Here is a 9,006-nt window from a genome sequence, read left to right on the forward strand (position 1 = left end):
GTATCCATGGTGGGGGGAGTCTGAGAACAGGTCCCTCACAGATACCAAGGCCCCACCTGTACAATGCAGAACAAATTTGATCTGTTAGCAAGTGAGCATTGACATGAATATAAGATATATTTGTTCACATATCCATTGTGGAAAGAGAACCCAATCCTCAAAACTAGTATATTTTATGATCCTTTAAAACCCACAGTCTGGCTTTTAGGTTACAATCTTGTTATCAATTTTTTTTTCCAGTTGTAGGAGCCTTGGGGAATAACAAGGATGAACAAAGATCAGATAAATGAAACCAAACTGCTCAGCCAATTTAAACAAGGAGGAATGAATGTATTTTGGCTTCCACTGGTGAGAGCAGAGAACTGCCAGATTAGAAGGATGCATGAGCCAAGTGCTTTAATAGCAAGAGTACTGTAAACTGTGGATGCTGGAGACTTCTTCCTCGTTCCACTCTAATATGCAGAAAAAGCTGCTGCCCCTCCTTACAGTTTAGTTCAGATAAAATTACCTCTGCAAGTTTCTAAATTTCAAGCAACAGCTTACTGTGAAATAGCTCCTTAAGCCATTTTTGCCAAATGTTGCATTTACGCAACAGGGACCAAATGTGTTCACCTGTGGGCCAGGCAGAAAATTAACTGCGTGCATTTGCCAAGTCAGACATCCAGCTTGTCTGACAGTCAGAGCTTTCCAGCATGAGCAGTGGTTTTATAGCAACTAATATTCACAGGAAGAGGTTTCTAAATCAAAGTACAATTCATTTGTCTTTCTCACAGAGCTGCAGATCAAATAATTACAATGTACAGTGGACAATCCTTATCCATGGGCGTTCGATTCTTGAACCTCACACAGATAACAAATTCCACAGATGGTCAAGTCCCGGTAAGAAAATGAAAAGTCCCCAAAAGAAAATATGCGGAAATTGTGAAAATTTACAGAAATTGTGTAAATTTGTGCCAATAGAGTTCATTGCCTAACATCGCGTACATTGACATACAGAAATAGCCTAAGACATTTAGAAATCTTCTAAGAAATACAGAAATGGCTTTAATGTGTATTAATAATGTTGCAAGGCAGGCACAAGGGGAACAAGGTGACCAAGTGCTGTGCAATGACACTGAGTATGTAAATTAAAAAAAATAATTTTTCAATCCATGGTTGCACAAATCCACAGATGTCAAGTCCATGGCTAAGGAGAGCCCACTGTATATCCAGCTCCAGGCTAAACTTCACAAAACACATATGACCCACAATCAGATCTATCATGTCATGCATATTTTGGCACTCAGGGAGGGTGACCAGATGCTAAGAAGAGTGTCACTTCTTCTTTCAGGAGTTAAGTGGAAGAGGCAACATTCAGCAAGTGCAGCTTTCCTCACCTCTGCAAAACAAGCTGCACAAATGTACTCTTCTTCATTACCAGGTTTCTAGCAATTAGATTATTTTCCCTGTTCTGTTCCTTGATCTGGTTCATCATGTCCCAAGTTCCTGTTCTCCTGGTTTAACCATAAAAATGTATAAAATCAAGTCCAAAAGTGGGTCATGCACCATTTGCCTCCACTTTCAGTTCCTTAAATTCATTTGTGCCCCCCCCAACACATGGGCATGGATAAAAACAGTACAAAGAAGCCATCTTGATAGGATCATACATGATAATATCAAGACTCTTTTTCTGCAGTGTTTTACTGATGCACTTTTTTTTTCTATCAATGTGCAGGAACTTCTGTAAAATACCACCTAAAAAGAATCTGTACACTATATCAACTCCTATCAAGTTACCTCTTTTGCAGTGTTTCGTCAATGACTATGGGTACAGCAGGAGAGATGAAGCCCTGAATAAAGTGACAGAACGGAAAGCTGCGAACTGCATACATAAAAACCACAACTAAAAAGCAGAACAATGGAGAATTCCAGTGCATCAGTTTCACTTTGGAAATAAAATTAATTTAGAACTCCAACAGCCAAGGGTAATGAGATGTTCAGAAGCAGCCTTTCTGCAACCTTGCCCTCCTTTGCATCTCTGAGCACCCTAAATTCACAAGCCAGAGGCTTATCATTTTAACACACTCTGTTTCTATTACAATGATACCAATTTGCTTTATGCCTGTCACTGTGATAGGCCATGCTACAGCTCTTCCAACCAGACATTCTGTTTAGATTACTTCCTAGCCTCTAGTGTAGGGGCCTCCACACCAATCATGCATGCCATACATTAGTACAGAAAACGAAGAAAAGTTTACAAGCATTATTACAAGACTCCGAAATGGTCACATCACAGGAAAAAAATGCCACGTGGAACCCAATTCAGAACCTTCTGAGAGCCATACAAAGCAAAGAAAGCCTCTGGCAGCTGTATAAGATTGGAGAGAATCTCTTTTGTATCAAGAAAATGTTTTATAGGAGGTTTACGCCAGAGGACAGTAGGAGATGCAAAAAGCAGATCATTCACCAGAATAGCGACAGTCATTTGAAGCAGAGGATTTTTTTGCTTCCCCAAGGAGCTCCTGATAAGCTTCACAGGAACTTTGGGGGTTTCCCAACAGTCTGAAAACTGTTGCTTGATGGGACAAGTTGAAGGTGTGCAAGTTGAAGGTGTGCATGGACTGTATCCAGAGTGGAGATGCAGTACAAAGGAAGCTGCCTGCTATTAGGTCAGATCACTTACCCATCTAATTCAGTATAGGCTATAATGACGAGCAGCTCTTCAGGATCATCTGCATGCAAAGTACATATATATTCTGTGAAACTACAGGAACTTGGTTGCACACAACCTTACTACTGCATTCCAAAATCTTTACATATCCTGCTTCCTTATGCAATTTCCTGACATCCCATTCCCCAGTTCTGGAAAACATATCACCATGATTTTGAGAATAGCTGCTTGCCAGTATCTATGATAATCTCATTAATGTGCTGAATTTGTCCATGAGCACATGCGTTAGGAAGGTCAGTACTGTGTAGCAGGAGGGGCAAAAGAAACAGGGAATCAGCCACAAAACTGATCAGGGGAAAAGTTTTGTGCAGACCTTTTGATTAGAAAGGCTTATTCACACCAGCAGTAAAGGAAGAATTTGCACAGGGAACATACCTATTATGGCATTGAAAGCTGTTCCATTTAAAAAGCAGAGTTCTTGGCAGCTTGGCTAAGGGCAAGATTTCAAAGCATAGGCATATATAGTCTGGAGTTTTGAGAAAATGAATACAAACCAGACTCAACTAGTGATGGTTTTGTGCCAAGGCATATGTATTTAATGTTCTCTTTTACACTCTAATTTCAGGGCTTAGTTCATATTCAAATAAATTTTTTAAAGCCTTGGCAGATAACAAAGCACAGATGGTTGTCACCTGTAGAAAGCATATCCTTTAGGGATGCAGAACAGTTGAGAGGTGCTATGACAGGAATTGTTGCAATAGAAGGTGGTTTGGAGATCCTTTCCCATCCTTATCCAAGAGGGAATCTATACCTAAGCACCAGTACAGGCAAGGTCAAAGGGACATGGGGAAAATGAGATTTTACTTTGAAGGGTAGCAGAAGCCTCAGGAAAATGAGAGGACCTTTAATAATAATAATAATAATAATAATAATAATAATAATAATAATACAGGTATTTATATACCGCCTTTCTTGGTTGTCAGATTTCTCCTCAGACTTTAATTCAAGGCGGTTTACATAGGCAGGCAATCCTAATCCAATAGGGATTTTTACAATTGAAGAAGGTTCTGTCTTTCAAGAACAACAACATTTCAGATGGATCGTTAATGATCTGGAATCACATTCTGGCCTCCATTTTCCTCCCACACAGGCTGACAGCGGCCAAAGAGCAGGTGGAATAACATAGCTAGGTTTGTCAGCTGCTTCAAGGTCTCGCCGTTCATGGTGCCGGTGGCCTCGAACTGGCAACCTTCGGATGTTATCTTCAGACAAACTGAGGCTCTACCCTCTAGACCAGACCTCCTGCCCATACAAATATGTATGTTTTTCAAAAAATAAGAGAGATAGGACACAAGGCTGAAGATATCCTGCTGATTGTTGAGCAGACTTCAGGCAGTTTGGGGCTTTCGTTCATCTCCTTCAAAGAGCTTTGAGGTGCAGAATACTAATACCTGTCCAGGACTCCCATTCTGTGTTGTCTCAGACAGAGATGTCAGAGCTTCTCTTATGCCTGAATTTAGCCAGGAAAGCATATAAAGTGTTCATCTCCTTGATTGTTGAGGATGGCTGCTATGATAATTGTGTTTTCAGAGGGCAGCATTGTCGTAGGGGCAGTCTTTTAACAGAGAGTGTGTATGTACATTTGTGTGTGTGCGCAAAGTTTGCCAAAGTGAATCTAGTTGCAGCTTTCTTCCCAGCAATTGAAGCGATAATCTGGCAAGCCGGTAGAAAGAAGAATTGGTCAGATACCACAGCAGCTCAGCCAAGTGTCTGGGATGGGCAGGTATCTTGTTTCAATAAAAAGAAGTCACTGCTCAAGCAGCCAGGCTTCTGACATCCCAGAAGTTCAGCCAGTGGCTAGGATACTCTCAGAACCTTCCCTTGTGCACCTCAAAGCTCTTTGAAGGAGATGAACTAAAGGCCCAAACTGCCTGAAGTCTGCTCAACAATCAGCAGGTTGTCTTTTTTTAACAAGCTGATGCTTGGAGCTCCATGTTTCTTATTTTCAGTGAGACTGGAAGGCTGCAACACTCCCAGATTTTATATTTTCGATCTGTAGGGTTTGTGTCCTACCTGATCACTGGTGCTGTAATTCAAGGTAGTCGGCAATTTGCCACATGAAACAGATAACATTGCAAGAGACTGCTTGCACAAGGAGCAACTTATATTGGCCCACTTGTTTGTATCCATCGGCCCAGAATACATAAAACCTTTTTTCCAAGTTTATATCCATCATCACAAGGACTAGAGCTTGGTTTCCTCCTACTGAAAGTTTGGAATTCCATGGTCTGAAGTTGTTGTTGGCAACCTTCAGTCTCGAGAGACTATGGTATCGCGCTCTGAAAGGTGGTTTTGGAACATCGTCTAGTGTGGCTGAAAAGGCCAATCCGGGAGTGACAATCCCTTCCACACCGGGAGCAAGTGCAGTCTGTCCCTGGTCTGTCTCCTTGGCTATGGGCCTTCCTTCTTTGCCTCTTTGCCTCAGACTGTTGGCCAAGTGTCTCTTCAAACTGGGAAAGGCCATGCTGCACAGCCTGCCTCCAAGCGGGTCGCTCAGAGGCCACGGTTTCCCACTTGTTGAGGTCCACTCCTAAAGCCTTCAGATCCCTCTTGCAGATGTCCTTGTATCGCAGCTGTGGTCTACCTGTAGGGCGCTTTCCTTGCACGAGTTCTCCATAGAGGAGATCCTTTGGGATCCGGCCATCATCCATTCTCATGACATGACCGAGCCAACGCAGGCGTCTCTGTTTCAGCTGTGCATAAATGCTAGGGATTCCAGCTCGTTCCAGGACTGTGTTGTTTGGAACTTTGTCCTGCCAGGTGATGCCGAGGATGAATCGGAGGCAGCGCATGTGGAAAGCGTTCAGTTTCCTCTCCTGTTGTGAGCGAAGAGTCCATGACTCGCTGCAGTACAGAAGTGTACTCAGGACGCAAGCTCTGTAGACCTGGATCTTGGTATGTTCCGTCAGCTTCTTGTTGGACCAGACTCTCTTTGTGAGTCTGGAAAACGTGGTAGCTGCTTTACCGATGCGTTCGTTTAGTTCGGTATCGAGAAAAAGTGTCAGAGATCGTTGAGCCAAGGTACACAAAGTCATGGACAACCTCCAGTTCACGCGCAGAGATTGTAATGCAGGAGGTGAGTCCACATCCTGAACCATGACCTGTGTTTTCTTAAGGCTGATCGTCAGTCCAAAATCTTGGCAGGCCTTGCTAAAACGATCCATGAGCTGCTGGAGATCTTTGGCAGAGTGGGTAGTGACAGCTGCATCGTCGGCAAAGAGGAAGTCACGCAGACATTTCAGCTGGACTTTGGACTTTGCTCTCAGTCTGGAGAGGTTGAAGAGCTTTCCGTCTGATCTGGTCCGGAGATAGATGCCTTCTGTTGCTGTTCCAAAGGCATGCTTCAGCAGGACAGCGAAGAAAATCCCAAACAAGGTTGGTGCAAGAACACAGCCCTGCTTCACACCACTTCGGATGTCAAAGGGGTCTGATGTGGAGCCATCGAAGACAACAGTGCCCTTCATGTCCTTGTGGAAGGATCTGATGATGCTGAGGAGCCTGGGTGGACATCCAATCTTGGGGAGAATCTTGAAGAGGCCATCCCTGCTGACCAGGTCGAAGGCCTTCGTGAGATCTATGAAGGCTATAAAGAGTGGCTGTCGCTGTTCCCTGCATTTCTCCTGCAGTTGTCTAAGGGAGAATACCATATCAGTGATGGACCTGTTGGCTCGGAATCCGCACTGTGATTCTGGATAAACGCTCTCTGCAAGTACCTGGAGCCTCTTTAGTGCAACTCGGGCAAACAACTTTCCTACAACGCTAAGGAGAGAGATGCCACAGTAGTTATTGCAGTCACCCCTGTCGCCCTTGTTCTTGTACAGCGTGATGATGTTTGCATCCCTCATGTCTTGAGGTACTCCACCTTCTCTCCAGCAGAGACAGAGGATAGCTCTGACAGAGGACAGACAGAGGATAGCTCTGACAGAGGACCTCTGACAGAGAACAGTATAGCTCCTGTTATACAACTAACTAGGTATTGGGAGACCATGGTTCATGCTTTTCTATCCATTGTTGCTAAAAATATGCATGTTTTTCAAAAACACCAGTTCACAAACTGAACATATAGTAAAGTAGACAGAAACCACCTGACTCTGGCATGATCAAGGAACTTAACAAATCAGGCTCCATGTGCTTTCCAGTTTACAATGAGAGTATTAGTGATACTTTTAGCATTCAGCTTGCCATAGCCCAGTGCACTGTGCATTCAAGAGGTATAAGAAATACCACTTTACTCCACTAAACAAAACCAAAAGTTGACGACATTAATCATTTATGAATAGCAACTATCTGGTCATGCTCTTCCTAATTAGAAAGTAAGTATTTTGCTACCTAATCACAGGAGAAAGTCGACTTTACAATACATCTGAAAGATGAATATGCCAGACTAATAGCCTAAAACAGGGGTGTCAAACTCATTTCGTACAGAGGGCCACATAGCATTCATGATGCCTGTTGAGGACTGAAAGTGAAGTCATTAGACAAGAAGTGATGTCATTAAACAGTTCATAACCAAAAATAAACACTTTTTTCTCACTTAGGAACTCATTAGCTGCAAATAACAAAAGAGAAAATATATGAATCTTGATCATATTTCAAGATATGGGAGAGCCCAATTTTCATGTGGGCTGCCCTTTCAGCAGTAACACCTCAGCACTACTTGGCAGCTGAAAGCCCAAGGGCCATATAAAAAGCTTCCGCGGGCCGCATCTGGCCCCCAGGCCTTATGTTTGACACCCTTGGTCTAAAATGTACTCTTAAAAAACAGAACTACTGACATACCACTTCCACTATTCTGTCCCTAATTTCTGTGCAATACTTTAACAAGTTAATAAAATGTTATTTTTTTTCCTTTTCTAAGCATAGGAATAATTTATCATAGACCTATTTACAAATGGCCTTTTATCCCCAAAATTACATATCTTTTTACAAAAAGGAAGTTGGAATATTAAATATTCAAAAATGTTGAAAGAATAACATATTTCTAAGCAAGTTAAAGTAAGGAAACTCTTGTGAAGGGATAAAGTACATCTGCAAACTCAAACAATGTTTTTAAATGTATTGCTTTGGGAACACATAATAGTATGACAAATTTGGCATATATTATATAGTTTTGCCATTTAAGATTAATCCATAGAAAATAATCCAGAGAAGCACTCATACCAACTCCACAAAATTGGACAAGATGTGATATGCCAACATTACACAAAACAACAACCTTTGAAAAGGAGTTCTGGTTAGTAGAAAACCGATCAAGTCTGTTTATCCCTCCCGGTTTCCTGTGTGTCATTTTCTATGTTGTAAGCCCCTTTGGTTTCGCTACATAAAGTGCCATATATATTGATGGTGCAATAATTGTAACAACTAAGAACATTTGAAGTATGTTAGTGTGGTGCAGCAGAGAGAGAGAGAGAGCGGGATCCAAGTTCAACTTTACTGAATGTTTACCATGAACTAACATGAGGACCTTGGACAAGTTAGCAGCTTTAAGCCCAAGCTGACCCCCTACAAAATGGAAAAGATAAAAGCCCTTGGTAAGAGGCTGGCCGGCCTGTCAGTTTAGTTGACAAGATATGGGTGGTATACGGGAAAGCCATCCAAGAGCACTGCAGCCCTTCTGTGTCCTAACCTCACCTTTGACCCTCCCCTTCTTACTTTGCTCTTAGCCCTGTTCTCCAATCCTTCTTACTCCACCCATGGGAGCTTTGGGATGTGATTTGGATAAGGGACTCATGGGGGGTAGACAACATGGCTAAGTATACTATAGAGAACCACCTCATTGCCCACTGCCCTGCCAGCAACAGACACCAGGCCTTTTTCAGCAACAAGAAGAGAGAGCAGGGGGAAGGGAAAGTTAAACTATGAGCTCTGTCTCCTCCATTTCCTCCAGTGTGACACAACTGGAACAGAGGCCTCCATGAAGTATAGAAAGCTGTGCTGTAAACATCTTCCTTGCATTTCATAAAGTGTCCATTGTGCTCACAAAGGACCTGTCCCTCTGCCTTTTCTAGCACAAGCTTACTGACTCTGTACACTAAAATGAGAAATTATGTGAGGTAGGATACTTTAAAAATAATCTTTGATAAGCAAGATTATGTATGATATCACGTTATCTGAACTCTGAGCCCAAACCTTCTTTAATTCATAGTAACACCAAACAAATTTGCTCCAAACATATGCCAAAGTAACTATCACCAGGAGATGCCAAATTCAATTAGAAAAAGAAAATTCAAATTGGTGCACCATTAAAAAGAAAAAGTTCACATCACTCAGAGATGGAATACAGTCCCAGCGTGAGA

Source organism: Tiliqua scincoides, chromosome 3, assembly GCF_035046505.1.
Source record: "Tiliqua scincoides isolate rTilSci1 chromosome 3, rTilSci1.hap2, whole genome shotgun sequence".
In the NCBI taxonomy this organism is placed as follows: Eukaryota; Metazoa; Chordata; class Lepidosauria; order Squamata; family Scincidae; genus Tiliqua; species Tiliqua scincoides.